The 10,535-nt window shown below is 31.8% G+C and overlaps 1 non-coding gene across 1 annotated transcript; it reads left to right on the top strand.

Annotated features, from left to right (window-relative positions):
* Nucleotides 1-7,562: 7,562 nt before the first annotated feature.
* On the top strand, nt 7,563-9,548 carry LOC138927276 (small subunit ribosomal RNA). The gene has a single exon (XR_011443798.1). It is a non-coding gene; the product is annotated as a small subunit ribosomal RNA (ribosomal RNA).
* The last annotated feature ends 987 nt before the right edge of the window (nt 9,549-10,535 follow it).

The following is a 10,535-nucleotide window of genomic DNA, read 5'->3' as shown; positions in this document are numbered from 1 at the left end:
CACGGATATTAAAAATATTAAACATATATTGTTATAAGTCTTAAACCTTAAGACGGCGGGAGTTGAATTACTTTCGCATAGGTAGCCAAATGCCTCGTCATCTTATTAGTGACGCGCATGATTCAATTCAAGAGATTCCTTCTGTCCCTATTTAAAACCTCACGGATATTAAAAATATTAAACATATATTGTTATAAGTCTTAAACCTTAAGACGGCGGGAGTTGAATTACTTTCGCATAGGTAGCCAAATGCCTCGTCATCTTATTAGTGACGTGAAAAATGAAAATAATATTTTTCATTTATATTGTTATAAGTCTTAAACTTTAAGACGGCGGGAGTTGAATTACTTTCGCATAGGTAGCCAAATGCCTCGTCATCTTATTAGTGACGTGAAAAATGAAAATAATATTTTTCATTTATATTGTTATAAGTCTTAAACCTTATAACGGCGGAAGATGAATTACTTTCGTTTAGGTAGCCAAATGCCTCGTCATCTTAATAGTGACGTGAAAAATGAAAATAATATTTTTCATTTATATTGTTATAAGTCTTAAACTTTAAGACGGCGGGAGTTGAATTACTTTCGCATAGGTAGCCAAATGCCTCGTCATCTTATTAGTGACGTGAAAAATGAAAATAATATTTTTCATTTATATTGTTATAAGTCTTAAACCTTATAACGGCGGAAGATGAATTACTTTCGTTTAGGTAGCCAAATGCCTCGTCATCTTATTAGTGACGTGAAAAATGAAAATAATATTTTTCATTTATATTGTTATAAGTCTTAAACTTTAAGACGGCGGGAGTTGAATTACTTTCGCATAGGTAGCCAAATGCCTTGTCATCTTATTAGTGACGCGCATGATTCAATTCAAGAGATTCCTTCTGTCCCTATTTAAAACCTCACGGATATTAAAAATATTAAACATATATTGTTATAAGTCTTAAACCTTAAGACGGCGGGAGTTGAATTACTTTCGCATAGGTAGCCAAATGCCTCGTCATCTTATTAGTGACGCGCATGATTCAATTCAAGAGATTCCTTCTGTCCCTATTTAAAACCTCACGGATATTAAAAATATTAAACATATATTGTTATAAGTCTTAAACCTTAAGACGGCGGGAGTTGAATTACTTTCGCATAGGTAGCCAAATGCCTCGTCATCTTATTAGTGACGCGCATGATTCAATTCAAGAGATTCCTTCTGTCCCTATTTAAAACCTCACGGATATTAAAAATATTAAACATATATTGTTATAAGTCTTAAACCTTAAGACGGCGGGAGTTGAATTACTTTCGCATAGGTAGCCAAATGCCTTGTCATCTTATTAGTGACGCGCATGATTCAATTCAAGAGATTCCTTCTGTCCCTATTTAAAACCTCACGGATATTAAAAATATTAAACATATATTGTTATAAGTCTTAAACCTTAAGACGGCGGGAGTTGAATTACTTTCGCATAGGTAGCCAAATGCCTCGTCATCTTATTAGTGACGCGCATGATTCAATTCAAGAGATTCCTTCTGTCCCTATTTAAAACCTCACGGATATTAAAAATATTAAACATATATTGTTATAAGTCTTAAACCTTAAGACGGCGGGAGTTGAATTACTTTCGCATAGGTAGCCAAATGCCTCGTCATCTTATTAGTGACGCGCATGATTCAATTCAAGAGATTCCTTCTGTCCCTATTTAAAACCTCACGGATATTAAAAATATTAAACATATATTGTTATAAGTCTTAAACCTTAAGACGGCGGGAGTTGAATTACTTTCGCATAGGTAGCCAAATGCCTCGTCATCTTATTAGTGACGCGCATGATTCAATTCAAGAGATTCCTTCTGTCCCTATTTAAAACCTCACGGATATTAAAAATATTAAACATATATTGTTATAAGTCTTAAACCTTAAGACGGCGGGAGTTGAATTACTTTCGCATAGGTAGCCAAATGCCTTGTCATCTTATTAGTGACGCGCATGATTCAATTCAAGAGATTCCTTCTGTCCCTATTTAAAACCTCACGGATATTAAAAATATTAAACATATATTGTTATAAGTCTTAAACCTTAAGACGGCGGGAGTTGAATTACTTTCGCATAGGTAGCCAAATGCCTCGTCATCTTATTAGTGACGCGCATGATTCAATTCAAGAGATTCCTTCTGTCCCTATTTAAAACCTCACGGATATTAAAAATATTAAACATATATTGTTATAAGTCTTAAACCTTAAGACGGCGGGAGTTGAATTACTTTCGCATAGGTAGCCAAATGCCTCGTCATCTTATTAGTGACGCGCATGATTCAATTCAAGAGATTCCTTCTGTCCCTATTTAAAACCTCACGGATATTAAAAATATTAAACATATATTGTTATAAGTCTTAAACCTTAAGACGGCGGGAGTTGAATTACTTTCGCATAGGTAGCCAAATGCCTCGTCATCTTATTAGTGACGCGCATGATTCAATTCAAGAGATTCCTTCTGTCCCTATTTAAAACCTCACGGATATTAAAAATATTAAACATATATTGTTATAAGTCTTAAACCTTAAGACGGCGGGAGTTGAATTACTTTCGCATAGGTAGCCAAATGCCTCGTCATCTTATTAGTGACGCGCATGATTCAATTCAAGAGATTCCTTCTGTCCCTATTTAAAACCTCACGGATATTAAAAATATTAAACATATATTGTTATAAGTCTTAAACCTTAAGACGGCGGGAGTTGAATTACTTTCGCATAGGTAGCCAAATGCCTCGTCATCTTATTAGTGACGCGCATGATTCAATTCAAGAGATTCCTTCTGTCCCTATTTAAAACCTCACGGATATTAAAAATATTAAACATATATTGTTATAAGTCTTAAACCTTAAGACGGCGGGAGTTGAATTACTTTCGCATAGGTAGCCAAATGCCTTGTCATCTTATTAGTGACGCGCATGATTCAATTCAAGAGATTCCTTCTGTCCCTATTTAAAACCTCACGGATATTAAAAATATTAAACATATATTGTTATAAGTCTTAAACCTTAAGACGGCGGGAGTTGAATTACTTTCGCATAGGTAGCCAAATGCCTCGTCATCTTATTAGTGACGCGCATGATTCAATTCAAGAGATTCCTTCTGTCCCTATTTAAACCTCACGGATATTAAAAATATTAAACATATATTGTTATAAGTCTTAAACCTTAAGACGGCGGGAGTTGAATTACTTTCGCATAGGTAGCCAAATGCCTCGTCATCTTATTAGTGACGCGCATGATTCAATTCAAGAGATTCCTTCTGTCCCTATTTAAAACCTCACGGATATTAAAAATATTAAACATATATTGTTATAAGTCTTAAACCTTAAGACGGCGGGAGTTGAATTACTTTCGCATAGGTAGCCAAATGCCTCGTCATCTTATTAGTGACGCGCATGATTCAATTCAAGAGATTCCTTCTGTCCCTATTTAAAACCTCACGGATATTAAAAATATTAAACATATATTGTTATAAGTCTTAAACCTTAAGACGGCGGGAGTTGAATTACTTTCGCATAGGTAGCCAAATGCCTCGTCATCTTATTAGTGACGTGAAAAATGAAAATAATATTTTTCATTTATATTGTTATAAGTCTTAAACTTTAAGACGGCGGGAGTTGAATTACTTTCGCATAGGTAGCCAAATGCCTCGTCATCTTATTAGTGACGTGAAAAATGAAAATAATATTTTTCATTTATATTGTTATAAGTCTTAAACCTTATAACGGCGGAAGATGAATTACTTTCGTTTAGGTAGCCAAATGCCTCGTCATCTTAATAGTGACGTGAAAAATGAAAATAATATTTTTCATTTATATTGTTATAAGTCTTAAACTTTAAGACGGCGGGAGTTGAATTACTTTCGCATAGGTAGCCAAATGCCTTGTCATCTTATTAGTGACGCGCATGATTCAATTCAAGAGATTCCTTCTGTCCCTATTTAAAAACTCACGGATATTAAAAATATTAAACATATATTGTTATAAGTCTTAAACCTTAAGACGGCGGGAGTTGAATTACTTTCGCATAGGTAGCCAAATGCCTCGTCATCTTATTAGTGACGCGCATGATTCAATTCAAGAGATTCCTTCTGTCCCTATTTAAAACCTCACGGATATTAAAAATATTAAACATATATTGTTATAAGTCTTAAACCTTAAGACGGCGGGAGTTGAATTACTTTCGCATAGGTAGCCAAATGCCTCGTCATCTTATTAGTGACGCGCATGATTCAATTCAAGAGATTCCTTCTGTCCCTATTTAAAACCTCACGGATATTAAAAATATTAAACATATATTGTTATAAGTCTTAAACCTTAAGACGGCGGGAGTTGAATTACTTTCGCATAGGTAGCCAAATGCCTCGTCATCTTATTAGTGACGCGCATGATTCAATTCAAGAGATTCCTTCTGTCCCTATTTAAAAACTCACGAATATTAAAAATATTAAAAATATTTTCATATGGATATGCAATCGTATGGATATCCAAATATGTGTGGGAAAGTCGTACTTCCTATACGATAAATGACCGGATTGACGAAACCGTGTTCAAAAAGGTATATAGGGTAGGTGGTGTTCGGCCTACCAATATAATATTAAAATAATATTATATTAAACAGAAGATCGCCAGTATTAATATATAAGCATATGGTTATGAATACATATGCATATAACATATATGAAAATATATGAATATATAAAAAAAAATATATATGAATATGAAAATATTTATATGTATATGGAATATATGGTAGGTGATGATGTTAGCCTACCATATAATATATAATATAATAATTTAATTATATTATATTAAATATGGAAATATTAAAAATATATTAAAAATATTAAAAATATTTTCATATGGATATGCAATCGTATGGATATCCAAATATGTGTGGGAAAGTCATACTTCCCATACAATAAATGACCGGATTGACGAAACCGTGTTCAAAAAGGTATATAGGGTAGGTGGTGTTCAGCCTGCCAATATAATATTAAAATAATATTATATTAAACAGAAGACCGCCAGTATTAATATATGAGCATATGGTTATGAATACATATGCATATAACATATATGAAAATATATGAATATAAAAAAATATATATGGATATGAAAATATTTATATGTATATGAAATATATGGTAGGTGATGAGGATAGCCTACCATATAATATATAATATAATAATTTAATTATATTATATTAAATATGGAAATATTAAAAATATATTAAAAATATTAAAAATATTTTCATATGGATATGCAATCGTATGGATATCCAAATATGTGTGGGAAAGTCATACTTCCCATACAATAAATGACCGGATTGACGAAACCGTGTTCAAAAAGGTATATAGGGTAGGTGGTGTTCGGCCTACCAATATAATATTAAAATAATATTATATTAAACAGAAGACCGCCAGTATTAATATATGAGCATATGGTTATGAATACATATGCATATAACATATATGAAAATATATGAATATAAAAAAATATATATGGATATGAAAATATTTATATGTATATGAAATATATGGTAGGTGATGGTGATAGCCTACCATATAATATATAATATAATAATTTAATTATATTATATTAAATATGGAAATATTAAAAATATATTAAAAATATTAAAAATATTTTCATATGGATATGCAATCGTATGGATATCCAAATATGTGTGGGAAAGTCATACTTCCCATACAATAAATGACCGGATTGACGAAACCGTGTTCAAAAAGGTATATAGGGTAGGTGGTGTTCGGCCTACCAATATAATATTAAAATAATATTATATTAAACAGAAGACCGCCAGTATTAATATATAAGCATATGGTTATGAATACATATGCATATAACATATATGAAAATATATGAATATAAAAAAATATATATGGATATGAAAATATTTATATGTATATGAAATATATGGTAGGTGATGGTGATAGCCTACCATATAATATATAATATAATAATTTAATTATATTATATTAAATATGGAAATATGTGAAATATATTAAAAATATTAAAAATATTTTCATATGGATATGCAATCGTATGGATATCCAAATATGTGTGGGAAAGTCATACTTCCCATACAATAAATGACCGGATTGACGAAACCGTGTTCAAAAAGGTATATAGGGTAGGTGGTGTTCAGCCTGCCAATATAATATTAAAATAATATTATATTAAACAGAAGACCGCCAGTATTAATATATGAGCATATGGTTATGAATACATATGCATATAACATATATGAAAATATATGAATATAAAAAAATATATATGGATATGAAAATATTATATGTATATGAAATATATGGTAGGTGATGGGGATAGCCTACCATATAATATATAATATAATAATATTTATTATATTATAATAAATATGGAAATATTAAATTATTTTCATATGGATATGGATATGGATATGGATATGGATATACATATTCATATGGATATACTAAAATATACTGAAATATACCGATGAGTATATTTAGGTGAGGGTAAAAAGGCAAATAAATACCCAGCTTGACGAAAGTGTGTTCAAAAAGGTATATAGGGTAGGTGGTGTCGTCCTACCAATATAGTATATTATTTATATTATATGAATATACTAAAATACCGATGAATATTCTTAGGCGAGGGAAAGAAGGCCAATAAATACCCAGCTTGACGAAAGTGTGGTCAAAAAGGTATATATGGTAGGTGGTGTAAGCCTATCTATATAATATAACATACTATATTATATATTATATATACACTATATTGTATACTTAGATAATATCGTTGAAGCGTCTACGTCTTATTATAAATTATAATTTGACAAGTTTCCAATTATTATCGTTAATTTCTGGTTCTAGGCAAATAAAAATTTCTTTTTATTATATCCTAGTAAGTATATGGAATTAAATTTAATTTCATATACGTATATGATAATAGTAGTAATATTATTATTATTATTATTGTATAAATAAATATGAATAAACTATATATATGAAAATATATAAATATATGAAAATTAAAAAGTGCTTAGTTTTATATCATATAAAACTAGACTTTTATATACAAAGAAAATAAATTTTAAATTTATTATCAAAATACATATGCGATAATTTTATTATAAAATTAAGCAAATATATATATGTGAATATATACAAATTGTTGTATGTGAAAATATAAAGATATTTTAGAATTAAATATATGCATAATATTGTATTTTATTAAAAAAAATATTAAAGAAGGCTTATATAAATAAAAGACCGCCCGCTCATATAAATACCCTAACACAAACGAGGGTTTAAGAAAAAGCCATGAAAAAAATATACCCTGAGGTGTATGCGTTGGGCACCCGAGGGATATATTATAAATATATATATATATATATATATTTTAATAAATGAACGAATATTGAATGCCATATAATAATTGGCCAAATTCGTTAATATTTTTAATTTATACAAATATTTGCAATATTTATTTTCTATATATCAATATGAAAATGAAATATATCAAAGATATAAACATTATTCTGGTTGATCCTGCCAGTAGTTATATGCTTGTCTCAAAGATTAAGCCATGCATGTCTAAGTACACACGCATTAAAAGTGAAACCGCAAAAGGCTCATTATATCAGTTATGGTTCCTTAGATCGTTAACAGTTACTTGGATAACTGTGGTAATTCTAGAGCTAATACATGCAATTAAAACATGAACCTTATGGGACATGTGCTTTTATTAGGCTAAAACCAAGCGATCGCAAGATCGTTATATTGGTTGAACTCTAGATAACATGCAGATCGTATGGTCTTGTACCGACGACAGATCTTTCAAATGTCTGCCCTATCAACTTTTGATGGTAGTATCTAGGACTACCATGGTTGCAACGGGTAACGGGGAATCAGGGTTCGATTCCGGAGAGGGAGCCTGAGAAACGGCTACCACATCTAAGGAAGGCAGCAGGCGCGTAAATTACCCACTCCCAGCTCGGGGAGGTAGTGACGAAAAATAACAATACAGGACTCATATCCGAGGCCCTGTAATTGGAATGAGTACACTTTAAATCCTTTAACAAGGACCAATTGGAGGGCAAGTCTGGTGCCAGCAGCCGCGGTAATTCCAGCTCCAATAGCGTATATTAAAGTTGTTGCGGTTAAAACGTTCGTAGTTGAACTTGTGCTTCATACGGGTAGTACAACATACAATTGTAGTTAGTACTATACCTTTATGTATGTAAGCGTATTACCGGTGGAGTTCTTATATATGTTTAAATACTTGTATTTTTTCATATGTTCCTCCTATTTAAAAACCTGCATTAGTGCTCTTAAACGAGTGTTATTGTGGGCCGGTACAATTACTTTGAACAAATTAGAGTGCTTAAAGCAGGCTTCAAATGCCTGAATATTCTGTGCATGGGATAATGAAATAAGACCTCTGTTCTGCTTTCATTGGTTTTCAGATCAAGAGGTAATGATTAATAGAAGCAGTTTGGGGGCATTAGTATTACGACGCGAGAGGTGAAATTCTTGGACCGTCGTAAGACTAACTTAAGCGAAAGCATTTGCCAAAGATGTTTTCATTAATCAAGAACGAAAGTTAGAGGTTCGAAGGCGATCAGATACCGCCCTAGTTCTAACCATAAACGATGCCAGCTAGCAATTGGGTGTAGCTACTTTTATGGCTCTCTCAGTCGCTTCCCGGGAAACCAAAGCTTTTGGGCTCCGGGGAAGTATGGTTGCAAAGCTGAAACTTAAAGGAATTGACGGAAGGGCACCACCAGGAGTGGAGCCTGCGGCTTAATTTGACTCAACACGGGAAAACTTACCAGGTCCGAACATAAGTGTGTAAGACAGATTGATAGCTCTTTCTCGAATCTATGGGTGGTGGTGCATGGCCGTTCTTAGTTCGTGGAGTGATTTGTCTGGTTAATTCCGATAACGAACGAGACTCAAATATATTAAATAGATATCTTCAGGATTATGGTGTTGAAGCTTATATAGCCTTCATTCATGGTAGCAGTAAAATGTTTATTGTGTTTGAATGTGTTTATATAAGTGGAGCCGTACCTGTTTGGTTGTCCCATTATAAGGATACTAGCTTCTTAAATGGACAAATTGCGTCTAGCAATAATGAGATTGCAATAACAGGTCTGTGATGCCCTTAGATGTCCTGGGCTGCACGCGCGCTACAATGAAGTATCAACGTGTATTTCCTAGACCGAGAGGTCCGGGTAAACCGCTGAACCACTTTCATGCTTGGATTGTGACTGAAACTGTTCACATGAACTTGGAATTCCTAGTAAGTGTGAGTCATTAACTCGCATTGATTACGTCCCTGCCCTTTGTGCACACCGCCCGTCGCTACTACCGATTGAATTATTTAGTGAGGTCTCCGACGTGATCACTGTGACGCCTTGTGTGTTACGGTTGTTTCGCAGAAGTTGACCGAACTTGATTATTTAGGAAGTAAAAGTCGTAACAAGGTTTCCGTAGGTGAACCTGCGGAAGGATCATTATTGAATGAATCTTATCCGTTATTAAAATATTTATTTATATAAATATATAAATAAAAATTACCCAAAATAAAAGACATATATATTATATTGAATATATAGACCATTTGTTGTCTTCAATATAAATTGCGTGTATATTTAATTAATATACATGCGTTGCGTGATGTATTGTTCATATTAAATTATGCGCATACATTGATAAATGCAACACCTAAAATATACATTGTTGTACCTGATATACAGGTTAATGCTTTATATAATATTAAAACAATATAAATTATATTTATATTGATTATATAAAACTAAGACATTTCGCAACATTTATTTTAGGTATATCAAAAATTAACATATTTTTATGTTTAAATATAGACGAATGTATTGAATATAAATTGCGTGTATATTTAATTAATATACATGCGTTGCGTGATGTATTGTTCATATTAAATTATGCGCATACATTGATAAATGCAACACCTAAATATACATTGTTGTACCTGATATACAGGTTAATGCTTATATAATATTAAAACAATATAATTATATTTATATTGATTATATAAAACTAAGACATTTCGCAACAATTATTTTAGGTATAAAAATAACTTTATTGAAGGAATTGATATATGCCAGTTAAATGGTGTATTTTTAATTTCTTTCAATAAAAACATAATTGACGAATTGTATATTTATATATATTTATAAAACTCTAAGCGGTGGATCACCCGGCTCTGGGGTCGATGAAGAACGCACCCCAACGTGCCTCCTCGCGCGCACTCCAGGACACATGAACATCGACATTTTGAACGCATATCGCAGTCCATGCTGTTATGTACTTTAATTAATTTTATAGTGCTGCTTGGACTACATATGGTTGAGGGTTGTAAGACTATGCTAATAAAGTTGCTTATTATTATATATTTTTATAATGATATGCATATGGTATATTATTGGATATATTTAATATTCATAATATTAAATATAAAGCAATTA

The sequence above is a fragment of the Drosophila bipectinata genome, unplaced genomic scaffold (genome assembly GCF_030179905.1).
Source record: "Drosophila bipectinata strain 14024-0381.07 unplaced genomic scaffold, DbipHiC1v2 scaffold_211, whole genome shotgun sequence".
Classification (NCBI taxonomy): Eukaryota; Metazoa; Arthropoda; class Insecta; order Diptera; family Drosophilidae; genus Drosophila; species Drosophila bipectinata.
Note: the sequence above shows the minus strand (reverse complement) of the source record. Positions and strands in the feature narration are given on the sequence as shown.